Source organism: Ixodes scapularis, unplaced genomic scaffold (genome assembly GCF_016920785.2).
Source record: "Ixodes scapularis isolate PalLabHiFi unplaced genomic scaffold, ASM1692078v2 ptg000247l_1___fragment_3__unscaffolded, whole genome shotgun sequence".
In the NCBI taxonomy this organism is placed as follows: domain Eukaryota; kingdom Metazoa; phylum Arthropoda; class Arachnida; order Ixodida; family Ixodidae; genus Ixodes; species Ixodes scapularis.
Genome location: NW_024609948.1, coordinates 1878692 through 1903394, shown reverse-complemented (window position 1 = coordinate 1903394; position 24703 = coordinate 1878692). Strand labels below are relative to the sequence as shown.

Genomic DNA, 24703 nt, shown 5'->3' with positions numbered 1-24703 from the left:
CCGTTACCGAAGCAAGACGACAAATGGAAGAGCATCAACGACAGTCTGGCAATCAAACGAACCGAAGCGCCGGACAAGTCCGTGGAGTTGATAAATCATACCACGTTACCGAGGTGGGTGAAGCGCGTAATACTCCATCCATTACCCGCGAGGCAATTGTTAAAAATCGAGTCGTTGAACGACGCGTCCGCCAACACGTACGCCGACGTCTTGAAGAAGACTAGAGACGTGATCGCGGGCCATTCCACCCAAACTATATTGTACGCCAGGATATCCGTCCTTGTCATGATAGTTATGTTGCGACGCCTATTCGATCAAAACCTAAGGGATATCCTAGAGTCGCAGCCCGAGCTTGTCCCAAAAATAGAGAAGCTCCAGCAGTCGATGATCATGTACCTCCAATACGCGCTAGTGACCTACATGAACGCATTCAACAGTGCCTATTCCAACGCCCTGTATAACCTAGAGCTCGTGGTTACCCAAGACACGAGCGTGCACGACGCTCGCATCAAGGCTGCCTATAACACCCTGGTGGGCGAGTTATATAGGATAGAGTTCATCGTGTCCGAGAACGTCATGGCCACGTGCATCAACGTCGCGATCCAGACTATTCACAAATTTCTTCAGGTGCACGATTTAGATAACACAAGCTACACTCAGGACTTATTGATTAACGGAAAAATAAACATGAAATTGGTGACGAATATTGCAAATTCTTCACCCAAGAAGATGTTTCCCGATACCATGGACGAGTACAGCCTTTCGTCGGAGCATCTATCCTATCTGAACGACGTTGATCCGCGCATCAACCTCAAGATCCGAGACGAGATGATGGGAATGTACATTAAGTACGCCGTTTCCTCTATGCACCTCGTGCCGATCGACATTCCCGCGATCGAGCTGGTCAAAGAGCTCGACGCTCTAAAGAACACGGTTTACGAAGTGTACGAGGGCAAGGCAAACTCGATCGGCAAGCGACGCGTAAACTACCTCATCGTGAGCAACCGCTACCTAAAATACAAGGCACTCAGGTTTCGTTCGGCACTCTACCGCATGCGGCTAAACCGTCTCATCATAGCCAGGAGTGTATATCGCGACAAAAAGAATGATATAGACAATATATATCGTCAAATGTATCACTCGTTGCTGATCGTCGATATTGCCCTGTATTATCTGTGGAAGTCGCTGCGACTGTAGGCGCCAGACTACGCCTTCACCGACGGCGCCGGCTGCCCGCCCTGTCGCGACCAGACAAAGGGTGGTAACGCGCGTCCGATGTACGTGGACGACTTTACCCGTCACTCGGACGAGATAAACGCGATGCACGACGAGCAGCGCAATAGGCTCGCCGCTAAGCTCCAGAAGGCCGAGCAGGAGGCCCGTGCCTACGGTCTCGATTCTTACACGCGAACCTACATGGACCAACTCACCCAGGTTCTATATCGCGCTCAGAACGCGGACCTGCAATTGCAGCACAAGCACAAGCTCTTTTTGGCGACAGAGCCTCAAAAAAAGACGGAGCCGCCCCCGCCATCCGTGTCGATAAACAACCTCGTGAGCAGACTGGACGACGACTACTTTAACAAGATGTACAACGAATACCTAATGCGACTCAGGAAGAAGATGACCGGCGTGATAGACAACATTTCCACGGCCGAAGCGGAGCAAGACATCTTCAACCGCAACATTTACGAGAAAGAGCTCAAAGCGATCAAGAAGCGCATCAAGGACATTGAAAACATCAAGCAGGAAGACGAGTCGGCAGCCGACGCCAAGAGCAAAGGCAACGTGCTGCACGTCCGGCAGTTGATCCTGGCGCACTACCTTCAGCACATGGACAATACCATGAGCCTGGCTCGGGAAATCATGAAAGACGCTTCCGATAGGATCGAGCCGATGGACCTTTCGTTTAACAGCGTCTCCGTAGGAGCAGATTCGGTCATTCCGGGCTCTCAGAGCGACGACACGAGGTCCGTGGTCTTTTTGTCGGTGACGGACGACACACCGCACGCCTACATGGACTACCTGTACAGACCTAAAACCACCCCACTCGAGAATCGCGAAGGCGAAATCAGGCACTACGGCTTCGGAGCGCAGGGAGTGGGTATCATCCCCAAGTACATCATCTACCAAAACTCGGACTCGACCAACGCCCTGTACTACCTGCGCAAGATAGACGCCCTGTTTGAAAACGACGCCACGCGCACCTACGTCGCGGTACTCAGCTTCTTTGTTTGGCTCAAGTACCTGTGCAAGTCCGTAATGAAGGATCGCGCCAACGCGCCTAGCTCGGCTCGTCAACAAGTCATGGACGAGATTCTGGCGGCGAGGCACCTACACGTGTTTGATCTCATGTCCAAGGCTAAAGGCGACCCCAGGGCGTTCGACTTCATGAACGTCGGAGACGAGAAACTCGGCGACCAAATGATACACATAAACAAGTTGAGCGACCTGTTGACCAACAATAACCTCGCCGAAAAGCTCGTCCAGCTCACACATTCGGACGACAACCCGTTTAACGAAATGTACCGTGCCGTAAAGACGTACGGCAACTCGGTGTATCGCAACATCGTACAAATTGCCCGCGACAGAATGTACGAGTCTCTGGAGGACATTTCGTTTGCTCACGCAAACACCTTCAAAGAGAAATGGTCTCGGAGACGACTTCCGACACGTAGGGACAGGTATCTCTCCGCACGTTCTCCAGGCCCTTACAGTCGACCTTGGGAGGAGTGTTGGCGTCGACAAACATCCTACCGGCGTAGCGCTTTTTCGTAAATAGAATGTATGGGCAATAAATCTTTTCAAACTCCAACTCTATCGGACGCCGGTAATGTCCGTTGATCCACTCGCAAGTTTTCTCGCCCCACACGAGAGCAGTCTCGATGCTGGTTCCGTCTGGCGTCTTGATCATCACGGAATCGGTGTCGCCGTATATTACGGAAAGGTTGCGCGGCGGAGGGACCTCGACGTACTCCTCGGCAAACTCGCCGTCGTCGACGCGCTCCTGATACTCGCCGACGTACGCCTTGGTCCTCCCGATGAGTCTCCTGCCAAAGGCCGTGACGCTGCGCGACACTTGCACGCAAGATAGCACTCCCTTCTCGAGCGCACCGGTGAAGCCTTACATCGAGTTGGCGGTGCACTTTATGGCCAGTTGCTGGTTGTTGAGCAGCATGTTGACGAAAGGGTCAGTCTCCTTCTTCATCTCCGCGCGGACCTCGCGTCTAGCGTTTAGGAGTCGAACAATCACCTTCGGGATGACGCCCAGTCTCACGCTCGGGTCGACGAAGCGATCGCCGGACGGGGTTAGGATCTCGCCGTTGGCAAACTCCACCTCCTCTTTGTGCGAGGCGGATGCTCGCGCGATAGCGGCGGGTACGGACGTCTTGCGAGATTTGGATACAAACTTATCCAAAGTGGTCTGCCCCCTCTGCAATCGCTTGACATTATGCTTCTTCTTGAGCTCAGGCTTGATGCCACGAGAGAAAACCGCCCCTATCGTGGCCTGCCTCCGAGGCTCTTCGTCCGACACTTTGTCACACACCAGCCTCGCGTTCCGGTGATAGACCATCTCGCCGACGTTTTCTCCGACGTTTGTCTTGAGCGTCGTGAAGCAGAGATTTTACGCAATGATTATCGAGGGGTAAAGAGACGCAAAGTCCAAGGTCAGCACCGGGCTCTGGTAAAAGCCCCTGTACGGCTCCACGACGGTGGCCCCCTGGAAACTGTCCATACCGACGGGCGGCACAAAGGAGGGAAAGATCATGTTGCGCGCCTTCGCCTCGTGCAAAATCAGAGAAAAGGCCCTGATCTGCTGCCCCTTTCCGTGCACGTAGCGCATCGGTATCATGTTGACCTTGGCAAACTGCAGCGTCGAGGCGAGCGTCGTGAGCTTGGTCATCAGCTTGAGGGGCAGCATGCAGTCCTGGACGCAGTAACTCGCAATTTTTTTCCTATCGTCGGGTCCGCCGTGAAAGAGCCGAAACATGTCCTTGTACTTTACGTTTTCCTTGGTCTCACCGCCGAGAAAGTGCGAAGAGACTGCGTCCAGCGTCTCCCGCCGCAAGCGAAACTGCCCCTCCTGAATAATCTTGTACATGTCGATGACGACCCGCGACGGCGTGGTCAAGACTATCTCCGTGTTCCACGACTTGGCCTGGTTGTCGCGCACGCACTTGCGCCATTCCGGACTGGCCACGTTGTCCGGCGTCGGCGGCTTGAAATACTCGATGCGACCACTGGCGTACTTGTGGTAGTGGGTCCACCGACACCACTTGCGTCTGCTCATAGTCTGGGTCACCTTGAGCATGTCCATTCGCTGCAACACGTAGGGAAAGTCAAAGTTGATTATGTTGTAGCCGGTGACAATGTCCGGGTCCATCTCGACAAAGTGCGAGTTGAATGCCCTCAGCAGCTCCTTCTCGTCGATGCAGCTCACGACTCTGACGCCGGGGATGGGCGAGCAGTAGCCCACCGTAAACACGGTCTTTTGTATGCAGTCGGCTTTCGAATAGTCGGTCAATTTTGTGCGGAGCATGTCGTGTACGGTGACGCAGGCAATCTGAATTATGGAATCCCCCAGCTTAGCGATGGGAAAGTTCACTTCGTCGTCGCTTATGCACTCTATGTCAAAGCACATTGTGACCACGGGCGGTATGTCGAGTGGTTTGCGGTAGCTAAACTTTTCCCTACACTCAAACTTTCTCGAGATGGCGATCCCAGTCGCCGTCCGTCCACACCGCCACAGCCAATCGTCGAAGGTGCAGTGTGCCTCGTTCGTGGCCCTGTCCACTATCGTCACGGCCTTCGTCGGTCCCTTCTCGAACCGCACGTAGTCGTCATCCCACTTTAGCTTAAAGTCGGTGTTCACCTTTTCGTGACAGACGCGGAGATAGTAACGCGAAGGCCCCGCCAAAGACCGGGTAACGTTGACGTGCTGCTTCTTCAGCTCAGCGGCAAACTCTTCCAGATTGCAGGTGTCCGAGTGCAGAAATCGGCAGTGCGTTCGGCAATCCACGAGGCGGTTACCAAAGTCCCAGTGCGACGCACGTGTCTTGTCGGCCGCGTCGAAATCAAACTCAAACTCTTCGACGACCGGCTTCAGATCCCTACAGTCCACGACATCAAACTCCTCGATTCTTCGCGAAAAACAGGTGCCGTTCCGCTGCAGGCTTCGTATCTTGTCGTCCGCTACGTAGAGCCAGGGCGTAACCTCGAGGTCCACCATAAACTGGATGATGGAATCCACTTGGCCGCCAAAGGTGGATCCGGCCGGCATGCCGTGGAGAAACGCCCGCATGAGTTTGGGGTCCGAGATGTACACCTTGAGGTAGACGTCTTCAGCCTCGCGGAATCCATAGCCGTTGAGCTTCTCGACCACCTCGCACCGCACGTTGGAAGCCGACGACATTTCGAGCTTCTGTCGCTGCAGTCGCCCATCCACGACATCACGCCTGACATAGTCGGCGTCCGACTCGTTGTCGTCCTCGTTTCCGCCCCATCGTTCGTACTTATAAATGGCGCATTCCTTGACGGAAACGTAAAGGTAGCTGGACCATAGCACGTACACCACGCACGACACGTACAGACCGTCGCGACCCTTTCTTTTGCAATAGATCGCCATTTTCGAGTTGCCGCTAAACTTGTCGTACACGTACTCGTAGTCCACGGCGTAGAGATACATCTTTATGCGGCATACGCCGGAGCGCGACTCCCCTCAATATATTTATGGCGCGTGAGGCGGAGCTTCCGATAACGACCGAGGTCATAAAAAAGGTTATAAATAAAATATGGATCCGCTGCTAGAGAAAGACCCGGTCCACATCAGACTGGGTGAAAATGCCAACGAGTACGTCACAAACAAGTTTACGCACGTGGACGCCGTTAGCGGCGTGATCATGGAACACGAAAACACCGTCGTCAACCTCAGCACGTACGACTATCCGCGCGCGCGTAACACCGAGGTGCGAGCCGCCGCCGATCAATTTGGAATTGCGCTGAGCGCGGACAAGGCCATGACGGGCGCGCAGTTTGTGCATTTGGTGGTGTCTCGCATGTTTTCCGAGATTCAGGAGAATTGCAGAGTGGACAGGGCCCTGGGTTACATGACCGAGGTGCTGGAAGAAGTCCTGCCGACGTCGTCGCCACCCAAGACGACCGATTTTAAGGTTCTGCTCCAGTACTTTATGGGGTGGTTGGATAAAGTGCGGCGCGTCCCCGACGTGTCCGTGGCCTACAAGACCGATTGCCCGATGGAGCTGGACGTTGTGGACGTGGCAACGGCGGCCAAGTCAAAGAAAAATGCCCTAAACACGAACGCCCTCAAAGAACCCAACACTTCGATGACGGTCACGCCCATTTACCCGACGTACGTCAAGCACCTGAGCGTCCAGAGTCTATTACTGATTGGCGAGATCCTGACTTACAACAAGCCACTCAATCTGGACCTGGCGTGTTGCATAGTTTCGAAAAAAATTGAATCTTCGCGCGAGTCCCAAATCAACATGCGACAGGCCATACACAACATTAACGGACTGTTGCAAGCCTTTGACCTGTTCGATTCTAACGACTCGCAAACCTTTCTGAAGCGCATAAACATAACGGCGCGCAAGCCTAACGTCGTTTTTCAGGCCTCACTGGCGACCGACAAGCAGATTCTCGAGAAGAACACTTGCAACATGCTACGATTTTACCTAATTAAGATGCTCATGGGTGCCTCAGGCGATTCGCTGAGACCGCACGACCTGTACAAGCTGTACGTGACAGACAAGTGCAAGGTGGACACGCTCACTTCTGTGTTGACGACGCACGCGGCCACGTCCACCTTTTGCCTGCACGCTTTAGAACGCCTGCTGATGTTGGTGCCAAGCGACGCAAGAATCGAGGCTGGCTACAAGGACAAACACATCATTTCGAGGGCCGAGGAGGCGGTGGCCACGGGCCGCTACCCGTTTGGCAGCAAGTACCACCCGGTCGACGTGATATCTCTGGAGAAACGCTATCTCTGCCTAGCCTTTTTGGAAGCATACTACCTGGTAAAGTTTAGAGACTACGTGCAGTGTAGACGGTTAAAGGCCCTACAGACCAACCTGTACGTGCTACATTCGGTTTTCGAAAAGCGACCCGAGTATCTAGATTTTGTTCTGCACCACGGTCGAAACAAGGCGAAGCAAGATGAACGCTACGAAATTGTCACTTTCCTTTTCCGACTGGTCTTGGACTGCAACATGCAGATGGCCGGCGTGCTCGCCGACAACAAATCAAAGGACGGCCGCGTCCATTTTTGCTACGGCAAACTTCCCGGCGTGTCGAGCGAGTACCCCAAAATATTTGCCCCGATCTACGCGTTCGTCAAGTACGCCAACGCACTCAAGGACGTCGTCAACTTTAACGGGCCCAACGAAATCAGAGCGAGGGACTTTGCCGGTCATCTGCTATCGTACATGCAATTTGCGCCGGAAGACCTGCGACAAGAAATCCTCTTGCCGCACATGGAACTCGAATACGTCTTTGCCAAGATCCCACAGAATTTGGACGTTGGCGTGCGCTACATTTGAAAATAATAAAGTTTTTGGATCCCTCCAAATGGCTGGTGTGTTTAAAATAAAAACATGTCGGCACCGTACCTAACCGTCGCGGATGCAAAGATCCTGGCAAACAGACTAAACATAGACGAACGACGTCTAAAGACAGGTAAGGACTTGTACGAAGCAATAGTCGATTCTGTTACGAGACGCCTCACCTCTTACAGGGACGGAGGTGGTACGGACGACGTAAAGTTTCTCTATAATCTCGTCTACCTTCCCTTCATCCACAAACTCAAACTTCCGTCTCGCCACGACCCCAGAAACGTATTGGCCGTCTTCTTCCAGTGGATCGATCCGCTCGCCTCATTTATGCACGATTATAAGCGGTACCCCAACGCAAAGTATAGCGAACGCGTGTGGAGCCTACACGACGAGGACGACGACGACCAACCCAACGCTGCATTCGCCCGTCAGAGTCGAAGAAGACCGGACAGGCTCGTGACTTGCAAGCTAGTGTCGGGACCTCCTACTAGGCAGCCGCCAGAATGCGAGAACCCGACGGATTGCTATAGCGAAGGGCGAGACATAGTCAACTACGTCCGTCTCGGCGTGGAGGTCGTCGACTCTCCAAACAGAGAACGAAACGACGGAAGCCCGTCTCTCTCCCTACCCCGCTGGGTGTCGCCAACCGCCCTGCTCCTATTGAAAGGGATCATGAGCGAACGCCACCCACACGTACTGGACATGACCCTTTGCAAAGTAACTCCTCAGGTCACCAAGGATGTGCCCCTTCACCAAACCTTGCAGGCGGTGAACGCGCTACTCCGGTGGCACGATTTGCGAGACGTGAACGACGACGATCCGTTCTTGCGAAACGTCGTTCGAGCGGCTCGAAACTACAACGTCCTGTTCAAGGCCTCCTTCGCCACCGACCGAGAACTGGCCGCGGAGACATGCACCAGGGCATACGTGGTGTACTCGATAATCAAACTAGTGCTCGGGGAACAAAACCTGCGACACAACGAAGTCTGGAACTACTACGTCAGTCCCGAATTGCGCCTGTATCGTTCATCCGATGTGATTAAATCGGGTAGCGCTGACAGTCTCTGGTGCCTACAAGCCCTGCAGGAACTCACCAGACTCAAGCTGTACGGTAACTACACGGATATGCAGGTATTTGCACGAGCGGCAGAAGTGATAGAGAGCGGGCTCTATTCGTGGGCCAGCCCCAAAACCGTGTCGCTGTACAAGAGATACTTTTGCCTGGCCATCGGGTGCGCCTACTTGGAGACAAATTTTACGAGCATCTTGGCGTACAACCGTTACGAGTGTTATCCTTCCATCTTTTGGCTGGCGCTCTTTCACAACAAACCAGTCATGTACGCCAAACTACTTCGCGTGGTGAGCGTCGATGGATCCGACGTCGGATACCTACCCCTCCTACCTTTGCTCGACCTTTTGGAAGCGTGTAGGGACAACAAGTACGACGTCCGTAGGATATACTCGAACGAGCCCATGGACTGGTACCCGACCGTCCTGAATCCGGCCGAGACTCTGGACGCACTCTACGACGCGTTTCCTGACCGCATAAAGCTGGGGCGAAACATCCTCGATTTGGATTTTTTGAACGAATACAGACTCGAGTACCTGTTTCCCGTGGGGTTCCGAACCGACATTGACGATCGCTGCAAGTCTATATTTACAACTCACGCCGCTTCCGTGGCGGCCGGTTACGAATATTACAAGGCCCTGAAGGATGCCGGCACAAACGACGAGGGCCTGGACCCAGGTATAGATCTGGGTAGCTGCGACGCGATGGAAACGATAGACGACGCGTTGTTGAATCGAATCGCCTTCAAGCGAGAACAGATCCTGTCTCAATGCCTCCTCGAGTCTGACGGCGCTTGCGACTCGATCGTGGGTGTGGACGACGCAGACATCGTATACTACGTCGATCGCATCTGCGACCAAGAGACCGTAACCTACTCCAAGGGTATCTACTGCGGCGCCGTGGAAGCAACCAACGCGGCGACGAGGGCCAAGGCCTTGAGGAAGAAGCTCATCGAGATTGCCCAAAAGGAGAAAAATACTTAATAAAAAATGGCAGACCGACCCAGGGGTTTTCATTTCGTCGACGAACAGACGGAGCTGGACGTTACCGTGGAGGACTGGGGCGAAGCATCCTCGATTTGGAATTTCTGAACGACTACAGACTCGAGTACCTGTTTCCCGTGAATGCCTTCTCGAGTCTGACGGCGCTTGAGACTCGATCGTGGGTGCGGACGACGCAGACATCGTATACTACGTCGATCGCATCTGCGACCAAGAGATCGTAACCTACTCCAAGGGTGTCTACTGCGGCGCCGTGGAAGACAGCAACGCGGCGACGAGGGGCCGAGACCTTGAGGAAGAAACTCATCGAGATTGCCCAAAAAGAGAAAAAGACTAAATAAAAAAATGGCAGACCGACCCAGGGGTGTTCATTTCGCCGACGAACAGACGGAGCTGAACGTTACCGTGGAGGACGTTCGCGTGTTGGCCAAACTATTTGACGTGGACACGTCCCCGCGCCGACTGCAGCTCTCGGGGGCTTCGTTCGTTCACTCGGTCGCTCAGCGCATGTTTACCGAGTTGGCAGATTACAAGCTAAACGAGCGCGAAAACGAATACCTCTCCAAACTCTTTGAGCTCGTGCCCACACTGAGAAAATACGGGGAACCGTTCGAATTTCAGATGCACATGCGCGTCTTCAACAAGTGGTTGAGTTCGATCCAAAACATGGACAATCTCATGCCCTACATTCTATCGCAGAGCGACGCCATCGTAATCAAACCCGCGCGTCCGGCCCGCACCATTTTCGGCAGCGTCATAAACAAACAGGGCGTCGAGGCAGCGCAGAACCCGAGCTCGTCGTCCTCGTTCGAAAGCGCCTTTGTGGGCATCGAGCCCATAGCCAAGACTACGCCCATGCCACGCAAATACATCAACGTCCAGACGGTCTACCTTCTGATCCACCTCTTGCCAAATTACTTTACCATCGAAAAGAATTTCCTCAACATCATGAAGCACGTGTGGCGTAACAAACGTACTACAAACGACCAGACGACGGCCGAGTACCGCAAGCTCGTGTCCGAATTTATCGAAAACCTAAAGCACGAATCCGTGTCCCCAGACCGACCACCCGACTTTCTCGACCACGCCCTGACGCGCGTTCAGCAGATATTTCGCTTCTTCGAAATTAGCGGCACGACCGTCATGTTACCCACCGCCATACACAGACTAAACGCGCTCCTCCAGGGCTTTGACATCTTGGACGTTTCCATACCGCAACTCAAGGAAAGCACCCAGAAACTCGGCAGGAAATACGGAGTCGTGGTCCCGGTCGTGTACGCGTCCAACAATACCGAGCTGGACTTTACCAAACCCCAAGACCGTGCGGCCTCCGATAGTTTCCTCAGAGGCAGCCACGCCCTCGTGTTTATGGGTATGGCAAACAGCAACGTACGCGACCTGTACAACGTTTACGTCGCGCCCGACCTACGACTCTTCTCGATCGCCGACGTGCTGCGTTCCCACGCGTGCGACAACGTCTTTCTACTGAACCTGCTGGCCAACATGACTCGAATCAATCCGTACCTTCAAGGTAGCGTCACCAAGTATTCGGACCTCGATGTATTTGTTAGGGCGGTCGAAGTAATCTATACCGGCAAGTATCCCTTTGAAATATCTAATTTCTCAGAGTACATGTCGGCCAAAAAGAGAATACTATGTCTCCGCGTGGCTCAAATGTACGTCGAATTACAGTTTAGCGCCTTTCTAAAGTTTGGCTTGATATTGTACACCGAACACATAATCAACACGCTCGCTTTCTGGCAGTCCTTCTTTTGGACGTTGCCACATTTATTGAAACGTCTCTTGAGTACGGCCACGACAATCCTGGCCTGGCCAAGGTGCCCATGTATCTTTTTTTGGATCTTGTTCGGCAGCTCGAGATAGACGAAGACAAGTCGACGTACGAATACACGACGCCCAATCTCAAACCATACATGTCCGTAGCGAATCCGGTGTACATGGCGCTCGAATTTATAGATATGATGAGAAACATCCATGGCTATTTTCCTTCCGACACTCTCCTCGACTTTGTAAAGTCGTTAGAAAGAATATACGGAGAGCGTTTGCTGCCGACTTTCCAGACGCTCTGGCGAGACATGAGGGACCCCCGATGTTCACGCTTTATGCCAAATCAACGAGTAGCGCCTCCGGGTGATGACGAAGATATGGATGTTGATATGGAGGGAGGAGGAGATTACGACAACCACGACTACATCGAGGCAATGGGTATCATCGATCAGATCGGCATTAACGACGAGGTGAAGAAAGAACATGTCGTAAGGTACCTCTCTAGCGTGCTGGAAGAACACTCCGACACTGGTACGTTCGACATTTCGCCCTACGTAGGCGAGGAAAACCTTGACGAGTACGTCGAAGTGTCAGACGACGAAGAGAACGACTTGGCGATAGACGAACCTGTCGTCGACGAAGTAGTGCAGGTTCTGGTCGAGCCGCCGCGGCAAGAAGAGGGGATTCCAGCCCTAGAGTGATTTACAGCAGATTAACGCGACGTGCCACGTTAACCACCATTCGTTTCTTGGCCTTTAGGATCATGTATGTAGATCCTCCACGCTTCTCCCCTCTAGTTTTTTCGTTGGATCCGCGCGAACCGTAGACCAAGTCCCGATCGACCGCCGGATCAAACATACAGGTCCGTCTCGTCCGCTCCACTTCGTGTTCGCTCGGGCCCTCGTACAGGTTACTCGACGCGTACTTTTTCAAGTCTTCGCGCAACAGCAACCCCTCGATCGGCGAGATGTATCGCTTAGCACGGTCGTCCAGAAACTCTTCGATGTATTGAAAATCGTTGAGCTGGACTCCGTCTTTGGCGGTCGTCAGGTCAAAGTTGCATTCGCGTAGACAGTAACAAAACGAGCGATCCGACTTGACCGCGCTGTCAATTTCTTCAAAGGCCTCGGAACCTGCGTTTCTATAGCGACCAAATAAAAGACCTCGAATCGCTTCCCGTTGCACGGACAGCTCTTCCTGGACCTGAACACGGAGGTGGTGCGTCAGGACCCTGTAGCCCTTTCGCTGCACGACGAGTTTCTTTAGGATAGCGTACAAGATTTTCTTGTAACTGGCAAAGAGAGATTGGTTGTCCGACACTTAGGTCTCTAGTTTGTTGACGGTCTTTGAAGATTCCTTTAGCCCACCCATCGACGGTACGACGTGCTCCAGTAGGATCCTGCAGAGAGCGGCGCCCATCTTCTCCTTGAAGTCTGGACGAACGTAATTTCTGTTGCCCACGAGCCATCTCTGTGTGGGGATGAATCTCGCTGGCTGCTTGATTGTCTGAATAAAGGATTCCGACAGTATATCCTGGTAATACTGCGGAAAGCAAATTTTTTTATAGTGCAGATTTATATTGTCTTGAGGAAACATGGTGTTGGCCTGTTGGTTCATATTGACGACGCAGTCGAGCTTGATGCGCGGATACTCTACGTTAAAAAAGAGTCGGCAATAGCGATCCGCGACCATGTTGCCGATTAGGTTGCGCCGCAAGAGGGCCCGGTCCTGGATAAAGGTAGACAGAGCCGGTACGATCATGATTCGCTTCTGTTCGGCGCTCATGTGTAGCGGAATGTACGGTAAGTCGTTGGAGGCCGTGAGAAATTTGGAAGTGAGTATGAAATCGTTGTTGCAACGATCGTAGGGTTGGCGGTTGGCCACCGTATTGCCTCCGGTATATTGCTTAAATTTCCGGCGACCGCCTTCGTCCATGTCCAAAATCGGCATCTCGCTCTCTATCACAAAGCGCACCTCCTCGACGTTGTAACGGAAGGTTGCGTCCATGCGCTGGTCCGACTTTGACGTAAAGAAATTGGACGGCAAGTGTCGAACCAAAAGATTGTCCTTTCCAAACATCTTGTTGACCAATTCCAGAAACATTGACTTTCCGTTCGTAGACTGGCCGTGGAGAAACATGACCAATCTCCCGTTACTGTCTGTCGAGAGCCCTAGTGCCAAAAACTCCAGGACCATGCGTGCCTGTTCGCTAGATCCAAACACTTCTATCAACATTGTCCAGACGAGTTGATCCCAAGTGACCTGTGTCGTTTTGTAGATCACGGGACCTCCGTCGTCGTCCTCTTCCGTTGGGGTAAATGCGTGCGCCATGATCATCTGCGATAGATAATAGTGCTTCTTGAGTAGAAAGCGTAGCGCGAGGAGATATATGATGACGCAGATGTAGACACCGCGCTTCGAATTTTGGAGGAACAAATTCATAACCTCGTCGTAGCGCTCAGACAACCTAAGGGTCGGAGTTTCGTCGGGAGTGGTCACTTTGCCTTCGTCGTCGAGCTCGTCTTCGTCCGACGTGTCCTTGGGGTATATAAAGAGGTCGCGCTTGTAATAAAATTCAAACTTGTTTGGCGCGTCGCTCACGAGCTCGTCCATGATGGCGTCCATGTACTCTTCCTCGTCTTCATACTCGGCCATCTTTTCGCACACGACGGGACCCAGATTCTCCAAGACCAGATACACGTCGCAAGACAGAGCGTTCTTTTCGAAAATGTTCAACGCCTTGTGGGCAGCGTCGATAAACAACTTGCATCTGTACTTGAAGCCACCACGCAGAGGGTGCAACTCGGTGTACGTGTGCGGAACGAGTTCGTCCTTTCCGAGGTCTAGCCTGCACTCGCTGCGTACGGTGCAAACCTGATCTTCGCTCCAGGGAATAAATTTGCACTCGTACAGGTCGTACGTCGTTTCGTTGGGAAACACGAGGTGGCGGTTGCTCGTGAGGTGAGCGGAATGTGCGCACGCCATACTCTGAAAGTACGAGTGCAAGTCGGAAAAGTCAAACTTGCGCTCGAGGCGACGAGTCACGTTTATGATAAATTTCTGACACAACATAAAAGGCATAATGTTGTCCGATACGTACTCCTTCTGGAAGCAAGTCTTGGCCGCCAAAAGCTGTAACTTGAGGAAGACGCTCTTGAGCGCTTCGGCCGACATTACTCCGTTGGACTTGTTGTAGATGAACATTTCATACGTGTCGTTCGCCGTGTTGTGTCGGATCATCTTGATCTTTCCTAAATGCAGTAGGCGCTTCAGGTATTCTTCGAGCACCATGTTGATGCGGCCGTATCCCTTGGACATTTCGGAAATCAACCATACCGACATCTCTTCCTCTTCTTCGCTCATCTGAAAGAGGGGTTCGTGTTGCAGACGGAGGATGCGTCGAGGCAAGGAATACGGCTTCACCTCCTTCTTGTCGGCGGTTGGCTTTTCGTACACCACGTCCAAACGACCGTTCATGCAGACGTAGTTGCCGGCCGAATGCTGTCCCGCGCTTTCTTCGGTGTCCTCTTCTTCCTCGCTGGCATCGTCGTTTCGCACCGGTTTAGAATATTTCCAGAGCCAGGCCACGGCCCTGTCGTAGTGGTACTTGGGATCCTCTTTCATCTTTAGTTTCTTGGTCTGCGACAGCTGGCGAAAGATTCGCAGACCCACGTTATAATTTAGGTTGCTCGCTATTATCAAGAGCATGCGACTCCATCGGGCATAGTCGTCGGCATAATTCTCGAGATATACGAGCTGAAGGAGAGACCACTTGAATATAAATTCCCTGGCTTGAAGACATTCTTTAGAGGCCACTTTGAAGAAACCATGATATCGTTTCGCCAACTGGATGCACTCTTCTGGTGAGTTTTCGGTCGCGTCGCCGACCGCGAAGCTCGGTGGACCGGACGGGTAATGAATCTTTAGGTTCCCGAAAGCGTCGCGTTCTAGATCGCCCCACTGGTCGTTCTTTATCGAAAACGCCGTAGACTCTCCTTCCACATTCTCCTCCGCACATTCTTCGTCTCCCTGCTTGTCGACAAGGTCCTCTTGAAGACCCGGCGAAGCTCGGTCCCAGTCTACGATAAAATCCTCGTCCTCGTCCACAGGCTTGTGCATCGATAGGACGAAACGCAGTCTCCTGTCGCCACCGGGGGGATCCGTCTCGTCCACCTCGCAGCTATACTCGTAGGACGACGAGTCGACGATAAACGTGACTGTGGCGGCGTACTTGTACGCCGAAGACGACTTGTACTTTTGGCTGCCGTACACCAACCAGAGCGCGGAACCGGCCAAGGTGTCCAAGTCTGTCCACGACGCTCCGACGGCTGCCTTCATACGCTCCCAGACGGACGTCAGGATGTGATTTCCGTTGCGAGCAAGGTGCGAGAGGACAACAAAATTGGAATAGTGAACGTGCCACCGCGTCACTCGCTGCCCGTCCACTTGCTTAGTCCGCTTCGTAAGCACGCACTTGATGATGTGAGCGTCTTCCCTATCGGTCTCCCCCATCCGCAAGGACCGATAAGTGCGTACCAGATGAGCGGCGCCCTTACCGCTCCTCGCGACGACCTCGTCCAAGTCTAGCGGCGGTTCGTCGGCCCGGCAGTCGAAATCGAGGACCAGCCTGTAAATGTACTTTCTGTATTCGTTGTCAAGCTTGGCTCCAATAAATTCTTGACAGTTTGCAGGCGGCTTCTTTTCCAGCAGCAAAGCGGCCTCGTCGTCGTCGAGGGTGCACGTCCGTTGCCCCACGAGGTGCGTGCCCATGTCGCCTGGAAGCAAATAATAAAAAGTATTGCAACGATGCCGTTGTGTTGTCACAAACCTTCCAACATAATTAAAACTACCAGTCAGGGTTTTTGCGCTGACGAAATGAGTCGAGTTATATTCATGTGCGGCGTCTGTTTTAGAATCGTGACCAACAAGAACGGTCCCGAGCGACGAAGAAAGCCAGCAGCCCCGCTGTACATTCCGCGTAAATTCAAGGTCGACGCCACCTGACAATGTTCACGCTACTATACGCCATGTATGCCGCCGAAAACGGCAAGGCGTCGCTAAACAGATTCAAGGAGGTACTCAATTCGGAATGCAACACACACTCCAAGCGCGTGGCCCACATGGCCATGCGCAACAAAGTCTTTCAGACGATCGTGGACTTTATGGAACTCTACTACACTACCATGGGACCGATCCAGATACAGACAGACCTCGGAGACGCACGTTCGGCAGCACTCAAGTACATCACCAAGCTGTTGGACGACGGTCTCGTCTTTAGTAGCGAGTGGTACGAACCAGACCTATGGATACGTCTGGCCAAACACCCTGTGATCAAGCTCTTGGAACCGGTGGTGGTGGCTTACAGGGGAGTGCGTAGGTCTTCCAGCAACCTGGCTCAACTCTGCTCGCAGCAACTGGATGACACTATTTTTTAAGTCTACGCGCTTCGTATCATTCGTGTACGCTGCATACAAAACAAACCAACACCACGCTCTCTTCTCCATACTACCGAAGGCTAGTTTATTTCACCTTCACTCGCGACTCCAGAACCTACAGCCGAGTAACGTCTCCCTCCGTCCCATCGACAAGAGCCTAAACAACGTCGTCCAGGGAGAATTTATATGCAAGGAATACATCGAGCGACTCCTCCACGAATGCGAGACGTCGAGTGTAAGCGACGTGACAAAAGTACCCGCGGTAGAGTACTACGCACAGGCACCCGCTCCAACAATGGTGGACAAGGCATTACAGGTAGATTTCCTCCAGTTGTCCAAATCGCTCGCAAAACTAGAGATGCCGGTATTGGACAATCGTTATGTCCCTTCTGGAAACGTTGAAGAGGAAGAAGAACACGTCTACGTCCCGACCAGCATAAAGAAAAATCGTTTAATGGCGTCTTCTATATATAACCCGTTCAATTAAAGAAAGGATCATGCCTTCTACCAAGACAATGAACACGATAACGTTCGGGGACCTGTTGTACAATTTCCCCCAGCACGTGATGTCCTTCATGAAAATAGTGGACGGAAGTCGGCACGCGACTATGGGTTGCGTTCAATGTTGTCGCGACAGACGCAACACGACGGTCTACGTCCCTACACACTCGTCGTTCGGCTACCTGTTTGTCGTGTCAGAGACGTATCCACGAGGGGGTAACGAACGCAAAGCCTACTGCATGTGGTATCAGGTCCCTATTGAAAGCTCCCTTCCCACCAGAAGCTTCGTTTCCGAGCACCCCGACGTTAGCTTTAGTCTTCGAGACGACGCGCCCCTGGTACTCTCCATATTTCCCGGTTTCTGGGATCACCACGACGATCGGATACGTATCCTCGACTCTTGGTTGTACCTCGGGTATTCGCTCACAAACGTTCCGTATTGTCAGAGAAGAGCCTTCGCTCGCAAACTCGGACTTCGAGCCGTCTCTTCATCTCGAAAAACAAAAAATCATTCAACCTGGTGCGTACTACGGCAGTTTGGAAAGTACGTCTGGGTCCCCTCCGAAACGTCCTTCAACCTTCTAGTAGACGCAAAAAGGAGAGTCTACTCCAACCAGGGCGACATGTTGACGGCAGACTACTGGAAGCCCGTTTCGCGGGCCGTAGTGGCCAGCTCGGGAGACCCCATAATAAATCTGTACGTAACGAATTGCAAGTCGGGACACAAAATAAAATTGCTACATTCTCGCGGTCGCGACAGAACCATAGTGGACGTTCCTTCTCTCTTTGTTTAAAACAATGGAAATCAAATACGACAAAACGCTAGACAGGAGCATAAACGAGGACGTGGCAATAATACTGATTCGACTTACCGGTCGATTATTTCTACGAGAGGTTACGTTTCCAGGTTTTCGCAACCCGTACTTGAAGAACGCTCCGCCATATAGGGCCGACGCCGCTTCCGCTGGCCTCAAACTAATGGTGGAATACAACGGTCCGTACCACTACGCCGTCGACAACTGGCAGCGCACGCGCAACGACGTTTTAAAGCGCAGGTGGTGTAGATTAAACGGATACGATCAAATAGTGGTACCGTGTGTCGTGTCAAAGACTCAATTGGAGCGTTATATATACTTTCGTCTATTGACGGACACGACCTTGACACCATTAAAGGGTGATAGCCACGCTGAGTCAAGGGTCACCTTCAACTACGCCTACCTACTCGACCGAGAATTGCCAAGTCTCTTTGAAGACGCGGGAAGGACATTAGAGGTAACAGAGTCGAACGAACGGACCCAGGAATACACGTTACGCTACCGGATCAGGAGGGAGCACGTGTTTGATCCGGCCACGAACGCCTACCTGCACGCGTACGACGAAGGCTCTAGCGACGAGTACGGCTATATAGAGGTGCGTTTCTGGCAATCCATGCCGTTGGAAAATATAAAAACTCCACGAGTGTTCCACGTGCCGACGTTTCTCTTCAAGAACGAAAAGACTCTGGCGAGGTACTTGGCGGCTCGGATACTCGACAGAGTGGACCAGGCCACGCTCTTTTGGAAAAAGGCCAATGTTTTCTAGATACAAGGAGAAGCGGATGGTGGCTCATCTGCGCTCTCTCGGTTGGAACGTTTCGGATCAGTACTCGCACGAGGACCTGACCGTCGACCGAATGTTTACCACTACATCGGCGATCGTCGACAAGAAAAGAAGTAGGTCGCTGCGGATCGACGCAATGTGCGACCGAAAGGGAAGCCGCGTGGCCTTCGAGTACAACGGACCGTACCACTACTACTGCAAAAAGATTAAGAGGAAACCCACGATCGCTTCGCTCAACAACGACTGGTGTAAGCGCCTGTGGTGTCGCTCAAACGGCGTGCGCGTAATTTGCGTTTCGCCGGCGGCACCCACGGGTCGCGATTACCTCGATTTCAGGTACAAGGTGTCTAGTCTGGCGACTTGTCTTCCGCTCAAAGGCAAGATGAAGTACACGACGGACTCTGTGCGATTCCTCAACGCCATAGGAGACGTCCCCAAGTACCTGATGCATCTAGGCATGTGGACCGTGTACGTGATCCGGGACGACGACGCCTGTACCACCTGTCTGGTCGTGTACTTGATTGACCCGGGCTACGAATGCTACTGCGAGGGGGCTGGTTTTTGCGTGGTCCGCCAAAGGGAACCTAGCCTGTGTGCCTTTGCCGTCACGAGCTGGTGGCGAGAGAAGCAGCTCGAAAAGGACGTCGTCGCCTACTCAAAAGCCCGAGATAGAGGCGGTGACAGAGTCGTGTCCATGGACGACTACAGTTCGAACGGGGAGTCGGTGCATATGCTCCCGGTTCACATACACGTTCCGAGATACCGTTCCACAAACAGCAGATACTTGGCGTGTAGGATCATCGACGAAGTTGACGACGTGGCCCTTTTTCTCCTACCAGACCAAGATCTCTTATTCGGAACAAAAACAATCAAGGAATGCGTGGCCGACCTCTTTTTTGCGGCGAAACAACGTCGCCGTACACTTAGAGTATAATAAAGACAAATTCACACACGACGACTAGTAAGGTGTTTATTACTCGTCGGTACCGCGGCAGTCCTCTTCCACGTATCTCTCGTAGTCTATGTGCTCGGGATAGGTAACGACAACGTCCTTGGACGCCATTGCAAACCCCTCGTCGAATCGAACGAGTTCTCTGGGATCTTCTCCGACTGAGCGAATCTCGCGAGGCACTCGTTTAACAAACCACCTTATTCACCAGGTCCACAAGCAGGCGTTTGACCTCCTCCTCTTCTTCGTCTCCTTCGTGTTGGCAATTGTATTCACACATGGCCTGATGCAGAGCAGTTTCAAAGAAATCTTCTACTTTGTCGCTTTTAGAGTCTTTTTTGTAGACCGAATCAATCAGGTCGGCTACCATTGCCACGTCCTCGTCTGTCATATCTTCACCCGTAACGCTCGAAGGAGTGACTGGAACGTCGTCGTTTAGGGTGATGGCCACTAGTTGTTGTAAAGTGGTAACAGACTCGTATTCCCTTTCCAGCTGCTCCTCCGAGGGAAAGGACGGGGTAGAGCACGATTCCGCTTCCGACAATTTTGACAGAGCTTGAAATGCGCTCTGCATCGGTGAAAAATACGTATTCTTTTTAAGCGGTGCTGTCAGCAATTGACGTAATAACGAATTAGAGTCTTCGCTCGCCTCAGACCATGTCGAGGAGGAGTCATCTCCAAAAACTGCCTTAGAAAGGTGATGAGCCATCGGTGGACTAAATGCCGATTGAAGCGATGGTGGACAAAATCCAGAGTGAAGCGATGATGAATAAATATCTGTCGACATCGTCTGCCGATGGTCATTCGATAATACAGAATGAGTGGTGGGTACCGCCGCCGCCGCCACCGGTACTTGTTCCCGATGCCACGTAAATGGGACGTGCACTTCATCGCACTGCCGCAGCGCCGACATTGACGAGGGTAGAAATCGCACAGACTGTGGTGCCACTAGCGCATCTTGACCATGCACCCACGTCGCTGGTAGTGGTAATGTTGGAAGCACGGTCTGTGCCTCCGCCACTGGCACTGTCGGAAAGACATCCTGTGGTGTCGGCACTGGCACTGTTGGAGAGAGAGTCTGTGCCTGCGCCACTGGCACTGTCGGAAAGACATTCTGTGCTTTCGGCAGTGGCACTGTTGAAGAGAAAGTCTGTGCCTCCGCCACTGGCACTTTTGGAAAGAGAGTCTCTACCTCCGCCATTGGCACTGTCGGAAAGAGGGTCTGTGCTGTCGGCACTGGCACTGTTGGAGAGAGAGTCTCTGCCTCCGCCACTGGCACTGTCGGAAAGAGAGTCTGTGCTGTCGGCACTGGCACTGTTGGAGAGAGTCTGTGCCTGCGCCACTGGCACTGTCGGAAAGACATCCTGTGGTGTCGGCACTGGCACTGTTGGAAAGAGAGTCTGTGCCTCCGCCAGTGGCACTGTCGGAAAGAGAGTCTGTGCTGTCGGCACCTGCACTGTCGGAAAGAGAGTCTGTGCCTCCGCCACTGGCACTGTTGGAAAGAGAGTCTGTGCCTCCGCCACTGGCACTGTTGGAAAGAGAGTCTCTGCCTCCGCCACTGGCACTGTTGGAAAGAGAGTCTCTGCCTCCGCCACTGGCAATGTTGTATGCACAGTGTGTGGCATCAACATTGGCACTGATGGGAGCACAGCCTCTGGCGCCGACACTGGCACTCTTGGGAAGACAGTCTCTGGCGCCGACAGTGATGGAAGCACAGTCTCTGGCACCAGCACTGATGGAAGCACAGTCTCTGACACCGGCACTGATGAAAGCACAGTCTCTGGCACCGGCACCGGCGATCCTGTATGTAGAGTCTGTGGCACCAGCAGTGATGGAAGCACAGTCTCCGGCACTGGCACCGGCAATCTTGTGTGTAGAGTCTGTGGCACCAACAGTGATGGAAGCAGAGCCTCTGGAACTGGCACCGGCAATGTTGTATCTACAGTCTGTGGTACCGGCACTGGTGGAAGTAGAGTCTCTGGCACCGGCGCCGGCGATCTTGGATACAGAGTCTCTGGCGACGGCGGCAGTATGAGCTGCGACGGCGACGTCCTGAACTGTGATGGAGAAAATGAGAGCTCGAGCTGCGGACTTGATGGTGATGAAGATGGATGTGGCAGCTCGGACTCGGGCTCTTGCAGGAGCGGTTCGGCGTTGGGCGATGCCTTCGGCACGATCGGAAGTTCGGGCGAAAGGGATAATACTTCCGAGTTGCTCGTGGAAGGAGATGCCGCTGGTCCGGTGAAGGACGAACACTCCGAGAGCTTCGGACTCTCTGGTAGTGGCGTTAACGGCGGCAGGATCGGAGACTTGGGTGAGGGGGTGAATGATTCCGCGTTAACCGCGGAAGACGATACCACCGGTCCGGTGAAAGACGAGCACTCCGACTCTGACAGCCAGGGACTTTCTGGTATTGGCGTTGACGGCTCGTCCGACCAGAACGGACTTTTACTTTTTTGTGCTTCGACCATTTCGTCATCCGTTGAATCGGATAGAATTTGTCTCCGACGTTTCACAATGGGCCTAATTAGAGAATCCGGAGATGATGTCGATGAAGATCTGTTCTGGTCGTCATCCGAGTCGATATCAATAATTTCGTTTTCAGAATAGTATACAGGTTTCTTTGGAATCGGTCCGCTGTCAGAATCGGAGTCTAGACAATTCCGTTTCCTGAAAGAAGAGGTGTACCGCACGATTTCTTCTTCCTCGCTGTCCGACGAATCAATTTTGGATTTTGGCACTCCTGCGTTCTTCAATACCATCTCGGTTGCAATATCCAATTCGTCATCGTCCGAATAAGAGTCTTTGTTGCCAGATTGGACGCTTTCGGATTTTTTCGCGGAGCCCGGGCTACTAATCGAGTCGTCCTCGATCCCTTCAAACACCTCCTGGCTAGACAACGTGGCAAATACCAATCGCTGTTCGTCGCCGGTAGGCGTCGACTCAGCAACAGGTTGCTGGAAGCCAATCGTTGTTCGAACCGTGTCCATGATAGAAGCGTTTTTGAAAAACCTGCTCGGCATCATGGTATTGGCCACGTTCATCGACGTGGCCAGGAGGGTCGGACATTGCTTCGACCATAGGTCGAGCAATTCCTCGGTCAGCACCTCGTCCTCCCTCGTACTGAAATAAATGAAGAGACCGAGGACGAATGGCCACAGAGTGGTCGCATCGAAATATTTCTTCACAAATGCTTCGACGGTCGCCTCGTCTTCGAAATTGCACAGGTGCATAACGAAGACGCGGCGACTAGACTTTTGAGAAATTTTGGTCACTACTTTGGTATATTCGGTCACGCAGGAGAAACCGAGAAAGGTTTTCAAAGCCTTAATGTTTTTCGGAGTTTTAAGAGTATCATAATTATCCAGGCGGCCGTAATTCAGGTCCTCCTGCGACGCCATGTTATGACGTATTAGTACGGATGAACATGTGGCGGCAGCGTTACAATTGAATGGTCGCAGGAGGTCCGATATTAAATTATAAAAGGCCGCCAGGATAGATTCGTTTTTAGACTCGACAACGAGGCGACAATCCCACACCCGCCGTTTTTCAATAATAACATACAATACATAAAAAAATAAAGATGTCATCAATTCCGATGTCTCCCGAGCGACAGACTCGTACTCCGTGGAATAAAAAAGTCCTCTAGAGAATTCTGCAACATCAAAGTCCCCAATTGATAGGCCGACCCCGGAGATGTAAACCCATGGATCGGTCAAAATGCTCGGATACTCTATGAGTTGCGCCAATTTAGATTTTTTTCTATCCGTCATTTTCCGACTTTCAATATTTGCAATTACATTCACGCATTGATTAAATTCCGACGAATAAAAAAACCCAGATTTATACACCAATGTTTTAATGGATTCGCAAATGTAATTTACCATGAGGGCCCTATGCTTTTCAATATTAATACTTAAGCCAATAAACTCGGCGAGTTCTCGGCGCATCGTCAACGACGTTAGCGCTGGTAAGATGAAATATTGCAGGAGAATTACCTTATTAGTTTTATCTCTGCTATCGTGACTGAACGTGTAGCTATAAGGATAAAATACTTTACCCTTGTAGCCGTTAAACATATTTAAAACAACGTGGGCGCGATTGCATTCATACCCTTGATAGTGAGTGAGCAAAAGAGGTTGCACCACGTGTTTAGGTTTTTCACGTGCGCCACGATAAAACACCCCATTTTCGCTGGAGTCTCCGTCCACCGGCAGCCAAACGGAATAGGGGGCCGACGCTACAGAATCCTCGAGAAACTTTAACAATTCCTTCGTTACATGTCTCTCGCTCATCATGCGGGCCACCTCTTCGTTAAGGTAATCGATGAATAAATGCCTTAAAGAATCAACGGGAGAATTGTCCAGATTAGCTATGGACCACATGGCGAAATGAATTAATAAAATGATAAGAGGAGATGGTTTCACCGGTACCGTTAGGAGGTCGTAGTCTTGCGGCATCTCCTTCCACGTCCTCGGAACGACGCCGGGAATGAATTTCACTTTGTCCTTGGTCATTTTCTTTCGCTTCAAACTTTCAAATACTTTCATACTGGTCGAGGCTGGTATGGTCGAATGATTGAAGGTTGCTTTCACCGGCGTCTTCAGATGATGGCCCGGAGCTTCTAGTCGTGCCGTCGGCATTGGAAATCGCCTGGACTCCATGTCTGCCAGTAGTAGTAGTCCTGTCGTTGCTGCGAGGGAGAGGGTAGGCTAGTAGTCGGTGGTAGTGTGTCGCCCGTTTTATACCTCACTAAGACCCCCCTCTCACAGCCCATGTGACTCTCTGGC

At 52.3% G+C, this 24703-nt stretch overlaps 1 pseudogene; it reads right to left on the bottom strand.

Moving 5' to 3' along the window:
• Positions 1 to 2476: 2476 nt before the first annotated feature.
• On the bottom strand, positions 2477 to 5686 carry LOC121834022 (annotated as a pseudogene).
• Positions 5687 to 24703: the final 19017 nt, after the last annotated feature.